We start from the raw sequence: 5990 nt of genomic DNA on the forward strand, positions 1-5990 counted from the left end.
AACTCAAGTCTCAGCCCCAGCACACACCAAGTGGGCTCTAGAAGTGGATTTCTGCACCATCTATCTTAGTTTACTCATTTTCTGTAAACCTAGGTTACTAGTTTAGCATTTAAACAACTTTTAGAGATTTATTCTGTATCTCATGACATTTTAGATCTGAACTTTGTACTCTTTGATGGCATGAGTCTCTAAACTCTATTGTTGGGGGTGAGGAGCTCTGCAGCGTCTCGATGAATTAATACAAGTATTTCTGTTTTCTATTCAAACACGCTTGTTTCTATCTAAGATATTCATTCGCACTTCAATATGAAGAAGGTGATGATCCGTGACACTCATCACCATTCTCAACCTATGAACGCGTGCCTGACAACCACCTCCATTCTATATTAGATTGAATGAATATCTCTTGGATTCCTTAATCAGAGTCTTCGTGGTATAAGGTAGAATCCATTGACAGCATTCTTGAGAATCCGAAAAGTCTAAACCTTGTCTGTGGTATTCCGAGTAGGATTCAGGGATTGAATGACTGTGACGAGCTTCAAACTCACAAGGGTTGGTCATAGTGACAGACGAAAAAGGATCAATGGATCCTATTCTAGCATGAATGAGAACCGACAGATGATTAGCCGTGTGATGACAGCGCACCTGGACCATTTTCACTGATAGGACGGATGGTAGCCATTGACAACGGTGATCCACCAACACACAGCTTGCCATAGGAGGAACCTTGCATGCGTGAAAAGAACACAGGAGAAAGCAAAGATTCAGAAGACAAAGCATCTCCAAAACTCCAATACATTCTCCCTTACTGCGTAACAAATACTCATTTCATGTTCTTGCACTTTTTACAATTGAAACTAAAGAACCCTATTGGTATCCTGACTAAGAATAATAAGATAACCATAGCTTGCTTCAAGCCGGCAATCTCCGTGGGATCGACCCTTACTCACGTAAGGTATTACTTGGATGACCCAGTGCACTTGCTGGTTAGTTGTGCGGAATTACATAGTGTGAGTGTAATTTTTGTGCACCAAGTTTTTGGCGCCGTTGCCGGGGATTGTTTGAGTTTGGACAACTGACGGTTCATCTTGTTGCTTAGATTATGAAAATTTTGTCTTTTGGGTCAGAGTCTTTTATTTTCTTTTCAAAAAATTTTCAAAAATATTATTTTTCTTTATTAATTTTGAGTTTTTCTGTGAGTTTAGTGTTGGTGCACGAAATCACAATCACACTTTTGTAATTCCGTACAACTAACCAGCAAGTGCACTGGGTCGTCCAAGTAATACCTTACGTGAGTAAGGGTCGATCCCACGGAGATTGTCGGCTTGAAGCAAGCTATGGTTATCTTGTAACTCTTAGTCAGGATATCAATAATTCTCAGATTTAGTTGTAAAAAGTAAAAGAATATGAAATAAGTACTTGTTTTGCAGTAATGGAGAGCAGGTTGAGGTTTTGGAGATGCTACATCTTCTGAATCTCTACTTTCCTACTGTCTTCTTCTTCATGCACGCAAGGTTCCTTCCATGGCAAGCTGTATGTTGGGTTTCACCGTTGTCAATGGCTACCTCCCATCCTCTCAGTGAAAATGTTCAACGCGCTCTGTCACAGCACGGCTATTCATCTGTCGGTTCTCGATCATGTCGGAATAGAATCCAATGATTCTTTTGTATCTGTCACTAACGCCCCACAATCGCGAGTTTGAAGCTCGTCACAGTCTTTCAATCCCTGAATCCTACTCAGAATACCACAGACAAGGTTTAGACCTTCCGGATTCTCAAGAATGACTACCAATCTGTTCTAGCTTATACCACGAAGATTCTGATCAAGGAATCCAAGAGATATCTACTCAATCTAAGGTAGAACGGAGGTGGTTGTCAGGCGCACGTTCATAGGTGAGAATGATGATGAGTGTTACGGATCATCACATTCATCAAGTTGAGGAACAAGTGATATCTTAGAACAGAAACAAGCGTGATTGAATGAAAAATAGTAGTAATTGTATTAATCCATCAGGACACAGCAGAGCTCCGCACCCCCAACCATGGGGTTTAGAGACTCATGCCATAGAAGATACAATATGAAACGTGTATTGTGTCATGAGATGAAGATACAATAGCAAAAAGTCCTATTTATAGTGAACTAGTGACCTAGAGTTTACAAGAATGAGTAAATGACGTAAAAATCCACTTCCAGGGTCCACTTGGTGTGTGCTTGGGCTGAGCATTGAAGCTTTCATGTGTAGAGACTTTTTCTGGAGTTAAACGCCAGCTTTTGTGCCAGTTTGGGCATTTAACTCCAACTTTTGTGCCAGTTCCGGCGTTAAACGCTGGGAATTCTGAAGCTGATTTGAAACGTCGTTTTGGGCCATCAATTCTTGGGCAAAGTATCAACTATTATATATTGCTGAAAAGCCCAGGATGTCTACTTTCCAATGCAATTAAGAGCGCGCCAATTAGCTTTCTGTAGCTCCAGAAAATTCACTTCGAGTGCAGAGAAGTCAGAATCCAACAACATCTGCAGTCCTTTTTTAGCCTCTAAATCAGATTTTTGCTCAGGTCCCTCAATTTCATCCAGAAAATACCTGAAATCACAGAAAAATACACAAACTCATAGTAAAGTCCAGAAATGTGATTTTTAATTAAAAACTAATAAAAACATAATAAAAACTAACTAAAACATACTAAAAATATACTAAAAACAATGCCAAAAAGCGTATAAATTATCCGCTCATCAAGTGTCATGTTTTGAGTTTGGTGTCAATTGCATGCTTTTCTTTATCTTTCAATTTTCGAATTGCATGTTTTTGTTTTCCTTTAAAAATACCTTTTTAAAACACGTTAAATTAATAACTCAGTTGGTTAGAACGTTGTGCTTGTGTTCGTGGTAATTGGGTATCTTCCTTTTAAAACTTTTTCAAAAATAATTTTTCTTTGATTAAATCTTGTGCCAAACTTTAAGTTTGGTGTTCTCTTGTTTAATTTTTCTTTAATTTTCAAAAATTTTATTTTGCTTCTCTAAAAATTTTAAGTTTGGTGTTCTATCATCATGTTCTTGTTGTTCTTGTGAGTCTTCAAAGTGTTCTTGAGTCTTCTTTGTGTTTTGATCTTAAAATTTTTAAGTTTCATGTTCTTTGGTGTTTTTCCTCCAAAATTTTCGAAAACAAGGAGTATTAGATCTAAAAATTTTAAGTCTTGTGTCTTTTGTGTGCTTTTCTCTTTCATCATAAGATTCAAAAATAAAAAATATATTTTCTAACTATTTTTAAGCAAATATTTTGAATTTTTTCATAAAAATTCAAATTTCAATTTCAAAATTTTATCTTATCATATCTTAGTTGTCAAGTTTTTAAAAAAAATCATATCTTTTTCAAATCATATCCTTTCAAGATTTTTTTTAAAATGATATATTTTTCAAAAATATCCGAACCACTTTCTCTCTCCTCACTTTTTCGAAAATCTTCATAAAATATTCTTAAATCTTTTTTTATTTTTATTTTAGTTTTTATTTTATTTTATTATTTCAAAAATTTTTTTTATAAATATAATAAAATAAATAAAATAAATTCACGTCATCTTCCTTTCTCCATCATGGACCTAAGTGGAAATAAACAGTCCAGAATGACTCTGGGGTCATATGCTAACCCCACTACTGCTTCATATGGGAGTAGCATCTGTATACCCTCCATCGGAGTCAGTAGTTTTGAGTTGAATCCTCAGCTCATTATCATGGTGCAGCAAAGTTGCCAGTATTCCGGTCTTCCAAAGGAAGAACCTACATAGTTTTTGGTACAGTTTTTACAAATTGCTGACACAGTACATGATAAAGAAGTAGATCCGGATGTCTACAGATTATTACTGTTTTCATTTGCTGTAAAAGACCAAGCTAAGAGGTGGTTAAATAACCAACCTAAGGCTAGCATAAGGACATGAAAACAGCTGTTAGAAAAATTCCTGAATCAATACTTCCCTCCAAAACGGATGACACAGCTAAGGCTGAACATCCAAGGCTTTAAACAAGGAGATAATGAATCTCTTTATGATACCTGTGAGAGATACAGAGAGATGCTAAGAAAATGCCACTCTGAAATGTTTTCAGAGTGGGTGCAGTTAAACATCTTCTATTATGGGCTTACAGAGAAAGCTCAAATATCTTTGGACCACTCAGCTAGTGGATCTATACACATGAGAAAGATAATTGAAGAAGCTCAAGAGCTCATTGATACAGTTGCTAGAAATCAGCATCTGTACCTAAGTAGTGAATCTTCCATGAAAGAAGAGGCTAAAACAGCAACTGCTGAACTCAGTCCTGCAGAACAAGTTACTGAATTCAATCAGCAATTAGATTTTCTAACAAAACAGCTAGCCGAATTCAAGGAGATACTATAAGATACAAGAATGGCTAATATGAATATGGAAGTACAGTTGAAGCAAACAGAACAGCAGTTATCAAAATAGATAACAGAAGGGTGCCAAGCAGTTCAATTAAGAAGTGGGAAAACATTAAATACCTCACTTCAAGGCAGCAGGAAGCCAAGGAATGAACAAACTGCTACCCAAAATCCCTCTGAGGACAGTAAGAGCCCAGAGAGGAATAATTCTGGCATTCAAACGCCAGAAAATGGTGAAAGGCTAGCGTTGAACGCCCAATCCATGCTCAGTTCTGGCGTTCAAACGCCACAAACAGGCAAGGAAGTGGCGTTAAACGCCCAAAGGAAGGTCAGTTCTGGCGTTCAAACACCAGAAACAGGAAAGAAATTGGCGTCCAATTCCAATCCAGCTTCCAATCCTGGCATTCAAACGCCAGTGGGGGATCAGACACATACAAGTGCTGATAGTAACCCCTCTAAGAAGGCTTTCCCAACCACCTCTGTATGAAATAAACCTGCAGCAACTAAAGTTGAGGAATACAAAGCCAAGATGCCTTATCCTCAGAAGCTCTGCCAAGCAGAACAGGATAAATAATTTGCCCGCTTTGCAGACTATCTCAGGACTCTTGAAATAAAGATTCTGTTTGCAGAGGTACTTGAGCAAATACCCTCTTATGCTAAGTTCATGAAAGAGATCTTAAGTCATAAGAAGGATTGGAGAGAAACTGAAAAAGTTTACCTCATTGAAGAATGCAGTGCAGTCATTCTGAAAAGCTTACCAAAAAGGCTTAAAGATCCCGGAAGCTTTATGATACCATGTACATTAGAGGGTACTTATACCAAGCAAGCTCTATGTGATCTTGGGGCAAGTATCAACCTAATACCTGCATCTACTATCAGAAAGCTTGGTTTGACTGAAGAAGTCAAACCAACCCGGATATGTCTCCAACTTGATGGTGGCTCTATTAAATACCCATCAGGCGTGATTGAAGACATGATTGTCAAGGTTGGGCCATTTTCCTTTCCCACTGACTTTGTGGTGCTGGAAATGGAGGAACACAAGAGTGCAAATCTCATTCTAGGAAGACCTTTCCTAGCAACTGGACGAACCCTCATTGACTTCCGAAAAGGGAAATTAACCCTGAGAGTCAATGAGGACGAGTTTAAGTTGAATGTTGTCAAAGCTATGCAGCATCCAGACACCCCAAACGACTGCATGAGCATTGATATTATTGACTCTCTGGTGAAAGAGGTCAATATGACTGAGAGTCTCGAATCAGAGCTAGATGATATCTTTAAAGATGCTCAGCCTGATCTGGAGGAATCAGAGAGAATAATAGAACCTCTAAAAATCCCTCAGGAAGAGGAGAAACCTCCTAAAACCGAGCTCAAACCATTACCACCATCCCTGAAATATGCATTTCTGGGAGAAGGTGACACTTTTCCTGTAATCATAAGCTCTACCTTAGAGCTACAAGAAGAGGAAGCACTAATTCAAGTGCTAAGGACACACAAGACAGCTCTTGGGTGGTCCATCAGTGATCTTAAGGGCATTAGCCCAGCCAGATGCATGCACAAGATCCTATTGGAGGATGACGTTAAGCCAGTGGTTCAACCACAGAAG

This window comes from Arachis stenosperma, chromosome 8 (assembly GCF_014773155.1).
Source record: "Arachis stenosperma cultivar V10309 chromosome 8, arast.V10309.gnm1.PFL2, whole genome shotgun sequence".
Classification (NCBI taxonomy): Eukaryota; Viridiplantae; Streptophyta; class Magnoliopsida; order Fabales; family Fabaceae; genus Arachis; species Arachis stenosperma.